The following is a 22,848-nucleotide window of genomic DNA, read 5'->3' on the forward strand; positions in this document are numbered from 1 at the left end:
ACCAGATAGCTAGTAAGTCAGAACCCACTGGAGAAATTCAGTGCTCAAGGTGTTATATTCTATTTCAAAGATGACTAGAACTCATGAGGCTGAGTTGGAGTCAATCACACTGGAAGCCTCTGTTTTCCCATCTCCCCGGGAAATGCACCACGATTTAACAGTACCTGAGGTACTCTGCTACTGAGGGGGGAGGAAAAGGAAGGGGCTGGAACTGGAAGATCCCCATGAAAATCTGCAAGTACTGACTATGTAGAATCATCAAATATCTGTCTGGATTCCTTCAGCCTACTGAGGTCACCCTGCTCCATAATATTTAAATTAAAATTCCTCACCAACTACACACAGTCTACATACTCAGATATATAAGCAAACCAAAATATGTGGAGACTTTCTGGTAGATTCTGTCCTACCGCACTGTGTGTGTGTGTGTGTGTGTGTGTGTGTGTGTGTGTGTGGTCTGACCTCTTTGTTCTACACCCTGAATGTACCTATTTATAGACTCTATTAGTTTTTTTGATCCTGTCCCTCCTCCAAACACTAGTTACTCAGTGAAGAGATAAGGCAAGAGGAACTGGCAGAGAGGGCAGGGGAGGGGCAGGGGTGGCAGTGAATACAAAGATAGCTGGGAAACAACTTGAAATTATGTCAAGGGACTATACCCACATACTTACCATCAGGTACTTTTCACTTAACCTAGTGCCTCATTTTTGAGTCTCCAAAAGCATTGCTGACTCATGGTTTCGCTCTCTTGATGTCTTATATAGTCTCCCAACAACCAGTTTCCAGTTTTCTTTTTTTTCTCCCCTTTTTTTCATTATGTTATGTTAATCACCATACATCATTAGTTTTTGATGTAGTGCTCCATGATTCATTGTTTGCGTATAACACCCAGTGCTCCATGCAGTATGTGCCCTCTTTAATACCCATCACCAGGCTAACCCATCCCCCCACCCCCATCTCCTCTAGAACCCTCAGTTTGTTTCTCAGAGTCCATGGTCTCTCATGGTTCGTCTCCCCCTCCGATTTTCCCCCCTTCATTCTTCCCTTCCTGCTATCTTCTTCTTCTTCTTTTTTTTAAACATAAAATGTATTATTTGTTTGAGAGATACAGGACTGTGATTCAACAGTCTTGCACAATTCACAGCGCTCACCATAGCACATACCCTCCCCAATGTCTATCACCCAGCTACCCCAACCCTCCCACCCCCCACCACTCCAGCAACCCTCAGTTTGTTTCCTGAGATTAAGAATTCCTCATATCAGTAAGGTTATATGATACATGTCTTTCTCTGACTGACTTATTTCACTCAGCATAATACCCTCCAGTTCCATCCACATTGTTGCAAATGGCAAGATCTCATTCCTTTTGATGGCTGCATAATATTCCATATATATATATATATATATTCCATATATATGTGTATGTATATATATATATATATACACACACACACACCACATCTTCTTTATCCATTCATCTGTTGATGGACATCTTGGCTCTTTCCACAGTTTGGCTATTGTGGACATTGCTGCTATAAACATCGGGGTGCACGTACCCCTTCGGATCCCTCCATTTCTATCTTTGGGGTAAATACCCAGTAGTGCAATTGCCGGATCGTATGGTAGCTCTATTTTCAACTGTTTGAGGAACCGCCATACTGTTTTCCAGAGTGGCTGCACCAGCTTGCATTCCCACCAACAACATAGGAGGGTTCCCCTTTCTTCGCATCCCCGCCAATATCTTTCGTTTCCTGACTTGTTAATTTTAGCCATTCTGACTGGTGTGAGGTGGTATCTCATTGAGGTTTTGATTTGGATTTCCCTGATGCCGAGCGATGTTGAGCACTTTTTCATGTGTCTGTTGGCCATTTGGATGTCTTCTTCGGAAAAATGTCTGTTCATGTCTTCTGCGCATTTCTTGATTGGATCATTTGTTCTTTGGGTGTTGAGTTTGATAAGTTCTTTATAGATTTTGGATACTATCCCTTTATCTGATATGTCATTTGCAAATATCTTCTCCCATTTTGTCGGTAGTTTCCAGTTTTCTTTACTATGATAGTGTCTCATACTCTTTCTCTTCATCCATCCATGAATTCTTAAATTTTCTCTTACTTCATTACACAGAACAATAAATTATTTTTGTCCTATTCTTGACCATTTATAGCTGATACCTGAAGTCTATATATCAGGAAACTGTCTCACTGTGAGGTTTTACTTATTAGCAGCATGTGATATTCTATTTAAGGATTTTTGTCCATAGGTTTTAGATTAACATACATTCTACTTTCCTAGATATACTCTAAATCTTGGTTTATATGCATATATTTAGTTCTATGCAATTTTATCACATGTGCAGATTTGGGTGAACACCACCACAGTCTTGATAAAAATAGTTCTAATACACAGATTCTTTCCTGCCACCATGTTATAGTCATAGCTCCCACTTTGGCAACCACTGATCTGTTCTCTGTATCTATAATTACTTTTATTTCAATAATATTATATACATGTTTTCATACAGTATTTTAAGACAGTCTTTTTTCACTTAGCACAATTCCTGGAAATATACTGAAATTGTTGCAGGCAACAAAATTTAGTTCCTTTTCATTGATGCATAGTACTTCATGATATGGATGTACCACAACATGTTTAACCATTTGCCTGTTGAACATTTGGGTAGTTTCTAATTCTTTGCTATTATGAATGAAAATGGGAATTATAAAACAGAATAATACCCCAAACAAAATAAAAACTCAACGTATGGACTCAATAGTAGATTAGAGATGACAGAAGATAGAATCATGAACTGGAGAACAGTTCAATAAAATTTACTCAATTTGAACAAGAAATGAAAAAAGAAAAAAAAAAGAACAGAGTCTCAGGGACCAGTGGGACCTTAACAAAAGAGCTAATATTTATATTATGATTTCTTTCTAACATTAGGACAAATGAAGAGATTCTGCTTTCACCACTCATATTCAACATAGTACTGGAAATTCTAGCCACTCCAATAAGGCAAAAAGAAGAAATAAAATTTACAATAGCCAAATGATGGAAGCAGCCCAAGTGTCTATACCCAAGTGTCCACTGATTAATGAATGGATAAGAAAATGTGGTGTATACATACAATAGAATATATACAACCACAAAAAGGAATGAAATGCTGCCATTTGCAACAACATGGATAGAGCTAGAGATTATAATACTAAGTAAAAAAGTCAGTCAGAGAAAGATAATTACCATATGATTTCACTCATATATAGAATTTAAGAAACAAGACAAGCAAAAGAAAAGAGAGAAAGAGACAAACCAAGAAACAGACTCGTAACTATAGAGAACAAACTGATGGTTACCAGAGGGGAAGTGGGTGGGGGGATGGATGAAATAGGTGATAGGAATTAAAGAGTACATTTGTTGTGATGAGCACTGGGTGATGTATAGAATTGTAGAATCACTATATTGTACACCTGTAACTAATATACACACATATATGTATATATATAAATAAGAACTGGCTGTAGGCAGGGGAACACTGGGGGCTGAAAGTAGGCAATTATGATAAGTGATGAGAGGAAGGCAGGGAAGAAAGAGAAGAGACAAGAGGACAATAAAACCTTACTCTTCAAAATTAAACAGACAGCAGGTTTCCAAAATAAATTCCAAAGTCAAGGATAAATAAATAGTTAAATTTCAAAAGAAAAGAAAGCCAACAAAATCAATAATCTGAATTTAAATTTGCCCCAGATTAGATTAGTTTTGGGAGACAGTATGTTTATATATGAGGAAATAATTTCCAATTAAAACATAAAAGGTAATACAGGGCATGTGAGTGACACAGTCAGTTAAGCGCCTGACTCTTGCTTTTGGGTCAGGTCATGATCTGAGGGTTGTGAGATGGAGCCCCCATGTCGGGCTCCATGCCCAGCAAGGAGTCGGCTTAAGACTCTCTCTCCCTCTCCTTCTGCTCCTCCCCACTGCATGTTCTCTTTCTCTCTCTCTCTAAAATAATAAATAAACCAACATTTTTTCAAAAATGAAAGTTAATAAAAATCAGAGAATCATTAGATTAGTTACAGCTGGAGAATGAATAAATTAGAAGATAAATATTTAGTACATCACTCAGAATGAAGACAGTAAAGGCAGGAATATGGAAGAGTAGTTATAAGACATGCTAATGAGAGTGATGGGAGGTCAAAATGGATACACAGAAAAAAAGAACAGTATTTGAGCAATAGTATGGAGCTCAACTTAGATTAATATAAATACTAAAATCAAACTGCCAATTCAAGAAAGTAAATTGTATATGAACTCCATTTATAAGCATGAATTTAAACATTTTAAGTAAACTACCTGTAAATTGAATTCAGCAATATAAAAAAATTCACATCAGAAATGCAGGGAGTAGCCAACATCAGAAAATTTACTTATGAAGCTGACAATTATTATTGAGTAATTCACAGAAATGGAAACCTGAATGAACAATAAACACTGGAATGGTACTCAACCTCACTAGTAATCAGGGAAAAGCAAATTAAAAAAAATAATAACATTCTTTTTTTTTTTTTTAGTTATTACACTGTTTATTATTTGACTTGGCCAAAGGCCTAGATTTGGGTACTAATTTTATTTTATTATTTATTTATTATTTTAGTCGCCATACAGTACATCATTCATTTTTGATGTACTGTTCCATGATTCATAATTTGCATATAACACCCAGTGCGCATTATAACACATGCCCTCCTTACCTATCACCGGGCTAGCCCATCCCCCCAACCCCTGTCCCCTCTGAAACCCTCAGATTGTTTCCCAGAGTCCATAGCCTCTCATGGTTCATCTCCCCCTCTGTTCCCCCCTTCAGTTTTCCCGTCCTTCCCCTAATGTCCTCCGTGCTATTTCTTATGTTCCACATATGAGTGAAACCATGTGATAATTGTCTTTCTCTGCTTGACTTATTTCACTTAGCATAATCCCCTCCAGTTCCATCCATATCGATGCAAATGGTGGATATTCGTCCCTTCTGATGGCTGAGCAATATTCCATTGTATATATGGGCCATATCTTCTTTATCCATTCATCTGTTGAAGGGCATGTCAGCTCCTTCCACAGTTTAGCTATGGTGGACATTGCTGCTATGAACATTGGGGTGCACGTGGCCCTTCTTTTCACTACATCTCTATATTTTGGATAAATACCCAGTAGTGCAACTGCTGGGTCATAGGATAGCTCTATTTTTAACTTTTTGAGGAACCTCCATACTGTTTTCCAAAGTGGCTGTACCAACTTGCATTCCCACCAACAGTGTAAAAGGGCTCCCCTTTCTCCACATCCTCTCCAACATTTGTTCTTTCCTGCCTTGTTAATTTTTGCCATTCTAGCTGATGTAAGTTGGTATCTTAATGTGGTTTTGATTTGAATTTCCCCGATGGCTAATGATGTTGAACGTTTTTTCATGTGTCTGTCAGCCATTTGTATGTCTTCTTTGGAGAACTGTCCATGTCTTCAGTCCATTTCTTGACTGGATTATTTGTTTTTTGGGTGTTGAGTTTGAGAAGTTTTTATAGATCTTGGATACCAACCCTTTATCTGTAGTATCATTTGCAAATATCTTCTCCCATTCTGTGGGTTGCCTTTTTGTTTTGTTGACTGTTTCCTTTGCTGTGCAGAAGGTTTTAATCTTGATGAAGTCCCAAAAGTTCATTTTTGCTTTTGTTTCCCTTACCTTTGTCATGAAAGAAGTTGCTGTGGCTGATGTCGAAGAGGTTATTGCCTATGTTCTCCTCTAGGATTTTGATGGATCCTGTCTCACATTGAGGTCTTTCATCCATTTAGAGTTTATATTTGTGTATGGTATAAGAGAATGGTCGAGTTTCATTCTTCTGTATATAGCTGTCCAATTTTCCCAGCACCATTTATTGAAGAGACTGTCTTTTTTTCCACTGGATATTTTTTCCTGATTTGTCAAAGATTAGTTGACCATAGAGTTGAGGGTCCATTTCTGGGCTCTCTATTCTGTTCCATTGATTTATGTGTCTGTTTTTGTGCCCACAGTGAATATCATTCTCAATGGGGAAAAGCTGAGAGATTTTCCCTTAAGATCAGGAACACAACAAGGATGTCCACTCTCATCACTATGGTTCAACATAGTACTAGAAGTCCTAGCATCAGCAATCAGACAACAAAAAGAAATGAAAGGTATTCAAATTGGCAAAGAAGTCAATCTCTCTCTCTTCACAGATGACATGATACTTTATGTGGAAAACCCAAAAGACTCCACCCCCAAATTACTAGAACTCAAGTCAGTAATGTGGCAGGATACAAAATCAATGCATAGAAATCAGCTGCTTTCCTATACACTAACAATGTAACTGTAGAACAAGAAATTAGGGAATTGATCTTATTTACAATAGCACCAAAAACTTTAAGATACCTAGGAATAAGCCTAGCCAAAGAGGTAAAGGATCTGTACTCTAGAAACTACAGAACATTTACGAAAGAAATTGAAGAAGACACAAAAAGATGGAAAAACATTCCATGCTCATGGATTGGAAGAATAAACATTGTTAAAATGTCAGTGCTGCCCAGAGCAATCTATACTTTCAATGCCATCCCTATCAAAATACCATTGGCGTTTTTCAAAGAGATGGAACAAACAATTCTAAAATTTGTATGGAACCAGAAAAGACCCTGAATTGCCAAGGAAATGTTGAAAAAGAAAAACAAAGCTGGGAGCATCACGTTGCCTGATTTCATGCTATATTACAAAGCTGTGATCACCAAAAAAATAACAATATAAACCATTAGATTGGACAAAATTAAATTGCACTTAAGTGTTTTAACAATGGAGAGAAATGGGCATTCACATACATTTTTAGTGGGAAATGAAAAAACCTCTGAATGTTTAAAGGTAAAAGAAGTTAGGGGAGAAAACATCGCCTGATACAATGTTCAAAGTTTGTAAACTTCAGATATAGTATAATATATTGCATGTAGATGCCTTATAATGTAATAGTATAAAAACCTACATGGGAAGGAAGAAGAGGAATGTGACTACAGACATACAGACAGGGCTTCAACTGTATTTATAATGATTTATTATTTTAAAATTATGAAAAGCATATGTGGCAAATATCAAGATTTCATTATGCTCAGTGCTCCTTACATTGTCTTCTGTACTTCTCTGTATGGCTGGATTTTTTTCATTTATTTTTATGGTCAGGTATAGGAGTTGGGACAAAAATCAGATTTTAATGAAAACTGAATAAAATAAAATGTAAAAATAAATGAACACAGGAGTATCAGTTACTGCCATGTTAGGGTACTCCCATTCTCACTTCCCCCCTTTTACAGCTAAATTTCTTTCTTCTTTTTAATCAAGTATTTTTATTTTAGTTACAATATAGTTAACATACAGTGTTATATTAGTTTCAGGTGTACAATACAGTGATTCAACAACTCTATACATTACTCAGTGCTCATCATAAGTTTACTCTTTAATCCCCATCATTTATTTTACCCATTGCCCCACCCAACTCCCTTCTGGTAACTATCAGTTTATTCTCTATAATTAAGAGTCCATTTCTTGCTTTCTATCTCTTTTTTATCCTTTGCTCATTTGTTTTGTTTCTTAAATTCCAAATATGAGTGACATCATATGGTATTTGTCTTTTTCTGAGTGACTTATTTCACTAGTATTATACTCTCTAACTCCATCTATGTTGTTGCAAATGACTAGATTCCATCCCTTTTTTTGGCTGAGTAATATTCCATTGTGTATACATACCACTTCTTCTTTACCCATTCATCTATCTATGCACACGTGGGCTACTTCCATAATTTGCTACTGTAAAAAATGCTGCAATAAACATAGGAGTGCATATATCTTTTCAAATTAGTGTTCTCATATTTTGGAGGTAAATACCCAGTAGCAGAATTACTGGATCATATGATAATTCTATTTTTAGTTCTTTAGTGAGGAACCTCCTCACTGTTTTCCACCAATTTGGTGGCTGTACCAATTTGCATTCCCACCAACAGTGCACAATGGTTCCTTTTTATACAAATCCTTGCCAATATTGTTGTTTCTTGTGTTTTTTATTTTAGAATCCTCCTACTCTTCCATCTTCCCCGGAAGTCTATAACCAATTCTTATGATGGTATTCCAAAGCTTCTCCCCTGTTGTTTCATGGGAGAAATCATAGGTCAGTTTGCTGAGTCAAAGAGTGACTTGATTTTGTTCCTGATCACCAGAAGTGTGCTTTTACTCTTCTCTTCCCTAGACTCACTGCTTACTTTAAGGCTGTAGATTCAGGATATTAGGTGAAAAGTAACACTTTATCATTTTTAAGGTTCATGCATTTGGGGAATCTATCTCAGCTCTGGATACAAGCAAGGAGCATGGTCCTGTGTCACACCTGACACAGAGGACTTTCAGTCTCATTACCTGCTGGGAAAAAGCTCCTGCCCCCTGGTTGAGTACAGATTCAGCATTATCCACTGCTTTGTTTCTCTTTTACTTCTGAACTCTAGAGAAGTTTATCCTTGTTTTGAGCTCAGCTATGTCTTCTTAATTTTCCCTAAAATTCTAATCCAGATTGGTTTGTATTTTTATGAGAGCATCAAACATGAACTTACTGTGCCATCCTAAACACCCTCCATTATTTGTTCTTCATAACTGAATTTAATCACACATGGTATTTAAAATTAAACCAGTGCAGGAGCAATTAAAGGCTTTTGCCCCATTCTGGCTCTGCAGTGCTTTTAAGGACACCTCACCATGTATGTCATATAAAGTTTAATAACTATATGTTGCATTTTTTAAAAAAATCATTTTTAAATCATATTTTGTGTTTCACATACACACATAAAAATTCTGGAAGTTCTACATCTATAGGGGACATGTGTAAATAAGAATCATAAGTTTTGATCAGAAATAATGTGCTTTCTTTTAAAGCCATCATTAAAAAGTTGTCAATGTTTTCCTCTGAGAATTGTGCCTTTTAATCTACTGCTCCATGAGACTTCCTTTCAAGCTCAGTCTAATTCATCTTTTGAGATAAAATTCAAATACCAATGCTCAAGTCACCAAGTTTTGAATGTTTAAAATAATTTTCTCCTACTTTCTGTAGTAAGTTGTGTTAATTTCTAGAGGTTTTGTTCTAAACAAATTCTAATGATCTTTCTTATGCTAATTAAGTAGGGGAAAAATCCTACAATACAGCTACTTGAGTTTTTCTGAAGGAACAGTGGGATGATGGAGTGGGGCTATAACAGTTTACATATAAATGTTACCCAAAGATGAAAACCAGTGGTGCACATGTAAGAAGCCCAAAATGTGTGTCCTTATATGCTGGGAGAGAAATGATTATGGGGAAGTCATGACTGTGTAGCTCACAGCTTATGACCTCTGGAACCTGAGTCAGTGATGATGCCATTATTTAGGGATTCAGTATTTTGAAGGGCACAGATAGACCCTTCCTCCTCAGAGGAGTGATTGAGCAAAGGATGTGGAATGGTATCAGTCTCATGTCTGTGCTGCTGAGGGGACTTCTACCCTCCCCTTTGGTGGCTGGACTATGAAATATCCAGAGGAAGACTGAACGGTTTCCATGACATGGAAGCCATGGGTTGTACTTGGCAAAAGTAATTTTGGCAGACACCTTGAGTCACAGCCAGGTTGGGGTATAGGTAGATAATAAAATTTTTTAGGAATCCCTGAAGTGAAGCATACCATTAATCCTTTCTTTTAAGAAGATAACCTACATGGTTTAAGGCAGACTAATGGCAAGTATTATTATTTATATTTTAAAGGAAGAAGAAAAGTTGACACAAGAAATCAAATAACTGGTCTCAGAGATTACATCCTCAAAGTAGAAAAGACCCCTGGTCAAATATTCAGTAACAAAAGTATGACTTTGGACAATAAAGGACAAGAACATCATATGGGCTACGAGCAATGTAAGGATTTTAAGTTATATTTTCAGTGAGAAATGTTTTAATGATTTGAGATTTCTATCCAGTTGTATACATGCTATATCTGTTAGTGGAATCAATGGTAACTCCTTTCATTTATTCTGTAGGTGTCCAATGAGATAAAACATGATAATGGAATGGGGCAGTACACATTTGGAAAAAAATTAATGTGCACTTACATTTAATAAAATGCTATACAAGAAAGGTAAGCTTTGTAGTCCATATAATAATCATTTTTTTAAAAATGAAACTAAATAGAATTTTATTCTTGCTCCAACAAATCAAAATGCAATTGGTATAAGCAATGTATCATCTCATCAAATAGCTCTATTATACAGTACTTTATCTATTTCTTAACACACTGTTATAGAAAATAAGTTAGCAAATATATTACCCTGATAAAAAATACACCAGCACTCACAAACTGACAAACACATACACAGCTAACACCAACTTACTCTATACACAACTCACTTAATGTTGAATTGCCTGACGTAGACATTCAACAATTCTAACTGATTGAATGAATTAAAACATATTTTTGAAGGAGTACAGGAAAAGGAAGTGTGAAAATGAAGTCATTAAATGAAAATTTCATTTAGCTCAGGAAGAAAGAGCTTCCATAGTTATAGCATCACAGATGTCTGCCTGCCAACTTTTCTTCTATCCCAAATCTAGAAAAAACGATGTTAATATTTGTTTTTTATCTTCCCCTAGAGGAACTCAAAACTTTTCATGTGTTGAATACCTGTTCTGTACAATGTGCTAGAAAGAAGTACTTTTGAACACAGAAACTGTTGCTGAGTGCACATAAGTACAGCAAGATGGACTGGACTGCTGGAGGTGGCAAAAAGAGTGCTGTCCACAGTGGGGAACAGGGATCAAAGTTCATGACCCTTAGCCTTTCATAATAACTTGAAGAGTTTATCTCCTCATGTTCTTGGCTGTGGTTCATTCTGTGGGGGTGGAGGGGTTTTTTTATTACGAGAACTGTGAAGTTGAAAATAAAGCTTATATTCCTCTCTCTTGCAGGAATACTCCAGCAGGCTAATGCAAGTAATTTCTGATGCTGAACTCTTGTACTGTTATCTGATAGAGTTCTTCACATAATGCTTACTCCCTTCCCTTCACTATTATACTTTCCCCTTTCTCTACCTCTTATCACTTTGTAATTTTTTTTCTTACTAAGATTATTTGTATAGGACTTGAGTCAGTCTGGATGTCTAGTGAGACTTCCAGGACAAGTAATTAATAAATCTGCAATATTTAAGCAGTGTACAAGCAACAATTAAACTCTATTGTCATGGTCTTCTACTTTTAGTACACTTTTGGAAATAAAAAAAAATGTATCAACAAAAATATATCAGATTTTTAACATACTTTTGTGTCAGAGTATTATATGTGTTCATAAAAATAATACAACCAAAATCCATGATAAAATGCTCATTATGTTAAGGATAATGGGAAATTAGTATATTCTAAAATGTAGCAATTACATAGAATAAAAGCTTGATAAAATACATGGTTCACTTATTTTAGTCCCATTTTTTAGTTAAATACAAACCAGAGCATGTAACACTTGTGTTTTCACCACTACACTTGCTCTTATAATAAAATACAAACTCAACATAGCCACAGAACCCTATAGGTTCTGGTTTGTCTTTCCAAAATCATCTTTCAAAACTCCCTTAACTCTCCCTTGTTCCTTTATGATATAGCCATATTGACCTTCTGTATTACTGAATGTGTCATATTCTTTTCTGCCAGGAAATGTGCATTAAGATGTTTGCACATGCTGCTTTCTCTATCTCTAATGTTCCAGCCCTAGGTAGCTGGAAACTTTTTCTTCCAGTTCCCAAATAAATGCAATGCTTTAGATAGGTATTCAGAAGCATGCTGTGCCCAATACCCAGCTATCTATTCTTTCATATTGCAGTGTTTTATTTTATTCACAGATTTTACTTTTGTGTGAAATCATCATTCTTTTTTCATTTAATTGATTTAACCATTTATTGATGGCTCTTGTCACTAGAAATAAAAGTTTCATAAGAGCAGGGGGATATTTTTGTCTTATTCACCACTCTATTCTCAGAGTCTAGAATAAAAAATGACTTAAAGGTGGTACATGTTCTATAATTAACAAATCCTTCAACAGGAGTCATGCTGTATACAGATGTGATAAAAAGAAAAAAATGCAAAGTATCTTAGCTTTTTATCAGACCACACTCAGATTATTTTTCCCTTGAAGAAGTTAATAAGCTATCAGTAGAGGATTAAATGTTTAAGTATTCATTACCACTATTTCACACACCAGAAAGAAGTTAGTAAAACATGAAGACAAGTTAGAAAAATAAAGTCTTCTTTCCTTCAAACTGATAAAGAAGCAGGTAGATGTTCTGCTCTCTCTAAACCCATCTACTACTCCATCTTAGCACAACAGTCACTTGCAGAGGATATGGAAGCTAGAAAAGAGTGGATATGAAAGCCTGAAAGAGAAACATCCAGGTAATAAGAAGGAGTGAAGCAGAACCCTATAGAATGATAGTATTTTAACGACTTTCGATGTCTGACCCTGAGTCAAGTTTAAAGAATAAAATCTACAATTAAAAATGGCACAGAAGAAATGGAATGGATTCAGTAAAATGGCTAGCCAAGAAAATTTAGTCTTTAGCAACACTTCTTTCTTGAATTGTTTCTAACTATCAGTGCTAGACACCATGTATAGGTCCTCAACACCAATCCCTGTGTTCTATGTTCTCCCCTACATGACAGGAAATAGACCCCTTTTTCCAGTCTCCTTTGCCTGACAGGCTGTAGCTAAGAAATTTGCATGGGGGAAAGAAGGCATTATTCTCTTCCAAAAGGTAGATGTGCGGGTAGATACAGGATGATAGAGTTTCAATGGCTTCCCTGTGAGTTCTTGCAAATGCTGTATTGTGCTGATACACAAAGCTGAAATCTCCAGCATTGTTTGTTTGCATTTCTTGTGTTTCTGTCTGTGCATGTTGACTGAATAATAATAGATGTGCAGTAACCAATCACCAAGACACTGTGAAGGAAGTGCCATGATCAGTCCCTGATCATGATGTGCATAAATAATAGCCATGAAATTTGTACTTTATGCAGCAACTCATAGTTAATATAACATGGTAACTAAAATTTGGATCATGCTGTTGGAAGGCTAGTATTATTTAACTAAACTAAAACAACAGAAACTGAAATCCATGCATATCAGAACCATGTAAAGTGAAGATTGCCTGCATTGGGAATAGTGACGTTTTCCGGGAGTAATGAAATTATTTTACTGAATATACCAATGCTGTCCCAAAGAAATACAATAAAAGTCACAGCTGCAAGCCATATGTGTAATTTTAAATATCTTAGTAGCCAGTCCAAGAAAAGTGAAAAGGAACAGGTAAGGTTAACTTTAATAATCTATTTTATTTAACCCAATATATCCAAAATATTTCCTTAAATATGTAAGCTCTATAAAAATTGAGACATTTACATTCTTTTTTTCATTCTGAGTCTTTGAAATTCAGAGTGTATTTTAATTTGAACTAGCCAGATTTCAAATGTTTAAATCTCATGTGGTAAATGGCTATGCTATTGAACAACATGGATATAAATGCTAAATATTTAATAATGAATTATTTTTCCCTCCTTGTGTCGGATTTCCAAAAATGTACGGCCAAACATATGCACTGCTCCTTGTAAGTGCACTGGAGTTGATGGCATGGATGTTGGGAACTAGTCACACTCTGGTTCCAGGGCACTTGGTTAATCTAATTTATTCTTCATTTGTTTTCTTACTTATTTAAACTTACTTTGTGTTTCTACATTTTATACATATTTATATGTCATTCATATCCCTTTTATAATAAAGTGGGGGCACAAGTAAGAAAGTATGTAAACAAAACTATCTAAAATAAATATAATTTGGTTGACACTCAAAAAATTATAAAACCTCAGAATGTTCCCTTCTGTTGGATAGATACACGTACCAAAACAACACTTAGATTAATGCATCATAAAAGGATGCATTTTAGCCAGTTTACTGGTTAAAAATAAAAAGGGGAAAGAAAATACACACTATGGGAGAGAGATAATAACTCAATTTTCACTCCCCTACTTCCACAGTATAAAATTCTGATAAATGGGATCTAATAGGTAACATTTCTGAGGAATTACTCACATAAACAATGAGGACATTCTTTTTCCAGTCCTTAAATACACAGAGAGTCTAGATGAACAGAGATTATGTTCTGAAGTTTTAAGAGTAACCAGTACGTCATTCAAACACATCTCTGAGTTTCAAAAAGAAGCTTGAAATCAGGATTGCTTGAAGATAAAATATTTAAATCCTAGTAATCATGAACTTTCTTTTCCTTTCTGATAAAATGTACTGATGTGTTCTCAGCTGGTGTATCATTCCATGTACATTGTAGATTTTTTGACATCATACATGATTCTAATATTTTTTCATTTAAATAAAAGCCTGTCTTTTTTATAATCATCTAAAAACAAGGTATAATTTTTTTGAAATTCTGAAATGCTTGATATGAACGTCCCTTATTCATATACTGAGTATATGTAGGTCTCAAGTTAGTTGTACAAGTCAGTAAAGGCTGTCTACAAAAGGTTATTCGAACAGAGACACGAGAAGCATACATGTTTTGGCTGCCCAGTGTCAAATACCACAAGACCAATTGAATTATTTCAACAAAGATACATATGTCAGCTTGTAGATCACAACTTATTCACAAAATGTTTGAAATTAAATTGAAACAAAGTTAGTTAAATGGGAGGATCACTGACTAAACTAAACGACTAACTAAACGACAATAAGGGCTCCTGGGACAATTGGTCTTCGAAACCCAAACTGGACCTTGTTGAGTTACTCTATCTGCTCTATACCATTCACTGTCTACACCAATTTTTGTTTAAACATTGGTCACAGCTATTACCAACTCTTAGTTTACATTTTGCAATCTTCAATACTAGAAAGCAGTGTTCCCTTTCTCTTAGTACTGCTAAAAATAAACTTTATTAAAAAAATTCTGACTTCTGTTTGTGGCTTTGTGCTAACTGAACAAATCAGGAGGAACAGTTGCAATTATTGCCCCAGTTTGGGTAAGGGGATAAATAGCAGAGAACAAAGAGGAGGTGGTCACTGAACATGATGACACCTCCTGAGGTGGTTCACCGAGATGGAAACAGATCCCCAAAAGCAGGTGGGAGAGGAGGGCAACGGTGCTACTTCTAGAAGAAAGATAGAGTTGTGCCAATGTTTTTCACTGCAATCAAATGCAAGATTTTTTTCACACTTTTATCCAATTGTTCTGTGCTATTTAGAGACAGCTATAACGCAACTAAATGACTTATGAATGCCTAAATAGCACATCCTTTACATATTAGCTCCAGCCATAATGGGAAACTAGAGAATACATAACATAACTGGGTATGTTAGAAATTAATAAAGAGAAATGGATCTAGTAATAATGGCAGAATACAGAACATACAGACCAGGTATGTTAGAAATTTCATTCAAGTACTAATAACAGAGGTCCCTAAAACAATGGCTTAAATAAGGTAGTTTTTTCACATGAAAAATAGCCAGGCATAGACAAAATAGGATCAGCGTGGCACCCTCATCTTTCTCAGGAAAGCAGGTTCCTTTAATCTTTCCTGCTCTATCATTCTAGCATTTCTGAAGTCCCACGCAAAAACTTCTGCTTAAGTTATTTGCTAGAATTTGATCGCATAATCACACCTACCTGCAAAAGAACCTGGGAAATGATTGTTTTTTTTTAAACTGGACACAGTGCTGTACTAAAACAGATAATCAAACCATTACTAAGAAAGAACAGTGGATGGAATTTGGGCCATCTCCGACTCTGTGAGAATGCTGTTTCAAAGCACTTAAAATATGCAATTGACCTGGAATGTAATAAAATACCACTGTTATAAAGCTAGTTTCCCTTTTAAGGGAAAATCAAATATATCTGCATCTATCTCTTTCTATGTGTATATAGATATAGAGCAGGCCCTTGGAGTTAGAAGCAGATTTTTTTCTAACACTGATGCTCATTTGCTAAGTAATGAGTGTGTGTGAAACGGTCGGAATAATGTTTTGCTTTTCTATTTTTGAAAGAAATTAGTAACTACCTATCTATCTCATTAAGCTGTTAGAAATATGGATAGAATCTTGAATAACACTTAAAACAAGTTCCTAAGTAATTTTAATGTATAATTTCAAAGTTAAAAGGGAAAAGCTAAGCACTGAATTAGTCTTTTAATGTGTCATCCTTTCCATATAGTAAAATAAATTAATTACAATATCATCTAAAGAGGGGTAATTGAAAACTACCAAACGCTGTACAATTATTCAAGATCACATGTATTTGTAATGCTTCATTCAAATTCACTCATATCTCTTCAATGTATTTAGAGATTTTCCTAGAGATAGTGATAATATTACATTTACTGTTCAATTTAGTTAATGAAAATAAATAACAGAGTTATTTGAAAGTAATACAAACCAGTGCTAAGATAAATAAATTGAATTACTAGGCAGAAGCTTATTTCTTTATCATGTCCCAATGGGCAAATTAATTAGATTTTATTCTTAATTTTCAAAGTATTCTTAGAATAAATTATTGATGTTTTTATAAACATTGCTATAGGATATCTTGAAATGCATTATGCTCCTCAGCCAAGTTGACAGATGCATTAGGGGAAAGGAAAAATTAATTCAATATAAATTTTACCTTGGTTAATTCCCCTTGCTAATATATTGCAAGTTGCACTACTTTCACCCCATGGAAACCCATCAGGCAGCTTAATCAAGCTATATTAGTTGAATATAACAATATCTCTTTGTGTTATTAGAGTAATTCTATGTTTTTACCCTTCATAAACATTTATATTCTCTTACCTCATTAGGGCTTTTGTTCTTTCTCCATTCTAACATAGAAGCAAATTTCCTTCCAGTCTGTTTTCGCCTAGAAATTATATTTAAAGTTATGATCAATTTATTTTTACTGACTATGTTCACACACTGCATGAATGCAGCATTATTCATTTAAAAATGTCCCTATTGTTGGACATTTACATTATTTCTGACATTTCACTATTAAAAATAATGTGAGTTGAATGTTGGTTACACATGGATTATTTCCTTATGTTAGATTTGCCAAAATGCCATTAATAAATCAAAGAACAGGGGGAATCTTTAAGGTTTTTAACCCCTATTGCCAAAAAATTCAATCGGTACTAAATGAAGGTATCTAACTCATTGGCCCAAAGAATGTTGACTCAAAAATATTTATCACCTTTAATATGCAGTATACTGTGCTATAAATTGAGGATATATTTTACTGTAGACTCATGACTACCAAGGAGAGGAGAGAGGAGAGACATAGTAAGAGCTGAGAGAGACATGAGCTTTTGCTAGTATTTTTGTTTTCAGTTTTTAGCTTGTGAGAGACCAACACTTTAAATATGTTAATTGGAATAAAATTTAATGGAGAGGTAGACGATAAGCAGTGATGTGCTGACAAATGTCTAACATCCATCTCTGAAAGTTTTTTAAAGCACTTATTTATTTAGCATTTGGTGATTTACATGGGGTAAATATTCCCACCATGGCCAATTTCCACCTACCAAATTGACATCAGCTAATTTTCAAAATTCCTTAAAATTCACTCATCAGTTCTTGCAAGCCACTACAACCTGGCTTCAGCAAACTAAGTAGATAACACCACAGAGTCAGAGCTGCTGAGAAGAGATAAAGAAGAAAGGATGGAGATATAGGGAATTTAGCCTTGGATTAGAAAAGGGAAACCTCTTTAATTTCATTAGTGGGAGGTACATGATGCACACAAATGTAATTTGGTTTATGGATTTAGTAATCAAAAGTCAAGAACTTGTCGACTGGCAATATCTTTTTCCTTTGTGATGTCAAAAAGAAGAAATCTGATTAGAACAAGGTGGAAGAAGAGAGATGTTAAGAAAAATGTGAAAAGTAGATATGAGGATGCAAACTGACGGGACACACACAAAGATAGCAGAGTAGTATTGGGAACCCAGCTGAGTTTAATGACCGGGAATTAATAGCAATTCCAAACAGATAAGTGCTATTCTTGTCAGAGTGAGAAGCCCGTATTTGGAAAGGAGAAAGCAATGACCTGGTTTCATCCATAGTTGGGCATTTGCCAAAGAAATACAATATGGAAAGATATAGAAAAATACAGAAAGAGTATTAAGGACATGGGGAAACCTAGTTAAAATGATGCACTATGGAACTGAATCTGGATAATGAGAGAAGTAAACAGGAAACTAGTAGACAGGAATACAGGGGATCTATAAGAAGAAGTCCTGGGGAAATTTTTCTCACTGAGATGTCGGTGGAAATAATAATAATACACATCAGCAAAATGAAAGAGTAGGAAGCTCTCAATACGGGAAAAAAAAGAAAAAAGGAAACCATCTGAACCAACTTCGCCAAAACTGGAAACAGTCAAAACTTTCAGCAATCAAACAGACGCTAAATCAAGAAAAATCTAACTTAAAGAAGGTAGGAAATCTTTGGGATATTTTGTCTGTGATTTCCCTAACCCCTTCCCAGCTTTGTGGCAGTCTTGAAGATGGCAGCCCATGTTCCCAGCCTCAGACTCTGGTCCTTGGATCTGGAGGGAGCAGAGCAAATCTTATTTGCAGATTATTGTATTTGTTTTAAGCTGCCTGGGGACCTGAAAGACTGATGCAAATGGATTGTCTCTGTTTTGTCTATCTCAGAACCTGCTTAGGGATGAAATGATGTGGGTATCACTTGAAAACATTGCAAGGCATCAAAAAATCTACATTTGTTTGGGCAAAAGATTATACTTGAGACATACAAGAGGCCTCTTAAGGCCTGGGGGGGAAGAACCTAAAACAGAGTTTCTTTGGCTAATTAGCAAGGACATTCAAAGCACTTGAGTGTACTGGGAAATTAAGAGATCAACAAAGCATACTCAGGACAGGGCACATGTTTAAAAAGAACTGAAAAGACTCTAAGCTTTCACCACTGGCTGATCTATGATCTCACTGAAGGCTGAGACAGAATTGTAAACAGCCTGGCTAAGTGTTAAAAGAGTGTCTTAGAACCAGGAGAGATGATGGACTCTGAAAAACAAACTGAGGGTTCTAGAGGGGAGGGGGGTGGGGGGATGGGTTAGCCTGGTGATGGGTATTAAAGAGGGCACTTTCTGCATGGAGCACTGGGTGTTATGCACAAACAATGAATCATGGAACACTACATCAAAAACTAATGATGTAATGTATGGTTATTAACATAACAATAAAAATTAAAAAAAAAAAGAGTGTCTTAGCCCAGAGCCAATTCACAAAGCATAAAAGAAGTGGCTTAGTTGTTGCTGTTGTTGTTAAGACTTCTGGTATTCAAAGAAATCTCAGTCAAAACACTGGCAAACCCAAGCTAAAGATTCAGCAATCAAGAACAGCAAGCCCTGAGGAAGGGGAGAATATGATTTCCAAAATTACCACACTATATCATCTGAATGCCTGATTTTCAACAAAAAATTACACAGCATACAAAAAAGCAAAGTATGGTCAATTAAAGGAAAGGAATAAACCAACTGACAGAAACCGTCCCTATGGAAGCAGACATTGGACTTTACAAAGACTTTAAATCGATGGTCTTAAACATGCAATATGCCAAAGAGCTGAAGGAAACCATGGACAAATAACTAAAATAAACCAGGAAACCAATATACGAATAAAATGAAACTATTAATAAACAAAATTATAAAAAGAAACTAAGAAAAATTCTCCAGTTGAATAGTACAATAATTGAAATGAGATATTCACTGGAGGGGTTCAATAGCATATTTGATCAGGCAATTGTATAACTGTATGCCAACAAATTAGATAACCTAGATGGATTAAACAGAATCCTCAAAACATTCTGGTCATCTGCTGACTCAAGAAGAAATAAAAACTCTCAACACACCTAGAACAAATAAAGAGTTTGAATGAGTAATCAAAAACCTCCCAACAAAGAAATACCCAGGACTGCCTAGCTTAACTGGTGAGTTCTACCAAACGTTTAAAGAGTAATTAATACCAATGCTTCTCAAACTCTTTCAAAAAATAAGAGGAGGGAACACCATAATCCATTCTATTAGGCTAACATTATGCTCATACCAAAGCCAGTCAGACCTTACAGCACCAGAAAACCCCAAACCAATATCCTTTATGCATATAGATGCAAAATCCTCAGCAAAATACTAGCAAGGCAAATCCAACAGCATATTAAAAGACAAACACCAAAATAACAGGGTCACTGTTCTTGCCCCCGAATAATGAAAATGCAAACATTTCCTGGAAGCCCAAACCGCTCTGTTCACACTGACTGATTCCCAACTTTTTCAATACAGATGAGACAAAGCACAACCTTTTTGGATACAATATACATGTAAAAAAAAAAAAAGCTGCAATGCTTTCATTGGGAAGAGACTGATATAAAGCTGACATCCTCTGTATGAGCATTTTTCCCTCCTTTATACAATGGTGTTTGTATTTAATGACCTAGTCCTAAGTCTGACTTCCTTGTACTCTTAAGTAAACTTTTCTTTTCTTTTCTTTTTTTTTTTGGTCAAAAGCATAGGAATTATGGAATTATACAATTATAGGAATTGTAAGGAAGCATATCGGATACATACAAACATTATCTTAATTCTGGAGTCTCATTTGATTTTTCTCAGAATCTATAGAAAACAGCTATATAATATAATTTGCATTTTATAGATGGATAAGAGGTTGAAGAACTCTAGGTATCTTAGTGCTGGATAAATGACTCCTGCTCCTAGTTTGGTGATTAAACTAATGTTATATGTCAGGTTGATGGGTGCCTGCACCTATCTCTGTACTATATACACATACTTTACTTTTTACTTTACTTTATACTTTATACTTTTTACTTTACTTTATACTTCAAGGCTCTGGGTCATACCAAATGAAGACTGCAATTCTTACCATCTATACAGTCTCTTTCGGTATTTTTACCCAGTATCTAAAAGAATATGACCACACCACACATGTGGTCAGGATTTACCTGTGCTACATGCTTTAAATGTGGCCAACAGGATGCACTTCACATAAGTAAATAAGCTCTACTGAAAATAAATGCCTTATTATAGTGATTATGAGCATCCTTTACAGTAACTGCCTTCCACTTTCCTGAATGATACTTTGAATTGTTTATACTGAGGAGGAAGAAGCTAGCATCCTCTCTGAAAAAAATGCTCCCCTCTTGTGTGGCAGTTCAAGTAAAAAAAGTTGCTCTACATGAGCTTTCAGGCTCATTTCATAGCTGGGATATATGAGTGAAGCAAAAGAGCACAATAAGCTACAAGCTGGACTGAAGTCAGCACAACTTAGATTCACATTCCAGTTCTGCTACTTAGCAGTCTCTTCAGTATAAACAAGTTACTTAAAATCATCTGTAAAATTATATTTTTTGAAAAGATTTTATTTATTGGAGCGCACGCACATGAGACAGAGAGAGCACGTGCACAGAGGAAGAGGGAGAGGGAGAAGCAGACTCCTCACCAAGCAGGGAACCCAATGCGGGGATCGATCCCAGGAACCCCAGATCATGAGCTGAGCCAACGGCAGACGCTTAACTGGCTGAGCCACCCAGGTGCCCCAAAGTCATCTGTAAAATTATATTACCTTTCTCATGACATTATATTGAAGATTACATGAGTTAACAACAGCAAATTACACAGGCATGGGTCCTAAATATAATAGCTAAAAAAACTGAAATTAGTTATGCAATTTTCTGTCTCTCTCAGTTATGACAATTTGAGGTTCCATCTCAGAGTTGGGGACATATTATCGTGCTCACCTGGTGTTTTTATGGAAATTAATTGAATGAGATGGTCCAGAGTCATATACCTTTCAACACAGTTGGTTCTAGGTCATAAGGGACGACTTAATACTTTAAGCTTAGTCTTAACTTTGGAAAATAATATCTGGTCTTACGTTTAGACATTTTTTTAAAGCCATCCACCTCTGATGTGTGGGGCACTATATTGTTCTGTAATTTTATAATGTCAGTGGGATGATGTTAAACTCAATGTGGCATTGAGATAGTGACAGAAACACACATATACCGTGTTTGAAGATGATCATACATCATGGGGGCATGATCTTTTTTAAAAGAAATCACAAATAGGAATTTTCTTAATCTGCTTCATTTTGATGTTATGTATACATATATATTGCATAAAGCACCAGGACTCATTATATATCTTACCCTTATGATTACAGAGAAAAGAATTAATGCAATTATTGCTTTGGGGAATGACACACATTTTCTATGTATGCCTGCCATAAATGAAAAGAAGGATTTATACTATTTGTTAGATTTAGACAAACTTAGAGCAAAATATACAAATATTGATCTGTGTAATAGATAACTTACCACAGCATGTAGGTAGATTATCGCCTGATAAGAATAAAGGTTACTATCCAGATAATTCAGGTCAGTATAGTACCTTGGCCTCAAGTATCCAAATAAAAATGCTCTAAATATTTTTAATCACATGAATAATTTTATAAGCTCTCCACTGTTCTCAGAATAAGTATTTTTTACAAATGATTGGGGAGAATCATGTTTTAGTGAGTATTTTGTTAAAGATATATTGGGAAAATCATTTTAAACCCTAATAAAGTATTTGGGGTGCCTCAGTGGCTCAGTTGGTTAAGCCTCTGCCTTCAGGTCAGGTCATGATCCCAGGGTCCTGGGATCGAGCCCTGCATCGAGAAGTCTGCTTCTCCTTCTCCCTCTGCCTGCCACTACCCCCT

General features: G+C 35.6%; 1 long non-coding RNA gene across 2 annotated transcripts in view; it reads right to left on the minus strand.

Annotated features, from left to right (window-relative positions):
* The window catches only part of LOC148163549 (uncharacterized), a 418,215-nt gene that overhangs the window by 259,555 nt on the left and 135,812 nt on the right, over positions 1–22,848 (minus strand). Inside the window, exon 3 of one of the 2 annotated variants that reach the window (XR_015768871.1) lies at positions 16,912–16,976. The exons of the other annotated variant lie outside the window; for it this stretch is intronic. This is a non-coding gene — a long non-coding RNA (uncharacterized LOC148163549). Of the gene's footprint in view, positions 1–16,911; positions 16,977–22,848 lie in introns of those variants that run through there. 2 annotated transcript variants of the gene reach the window in all.

This window comes from Eumetopias jubatus, unplaced genomic scaffold (genome assembly GCF_037043125.1).
Source record: "Eumetopias jubatus isolate StellerSeaLion01/CBP00866 unplaced genomic scaffold, mEumJub1_p1.0 scaffold_9, whole genome shotgun sequence".
Taxonomy (NCBI): Eukaryota; Metazoa; Chordata; class Mammalia; order Carnivora; family Otariidae; genus Eumetopias; species Eumetopias jubatus.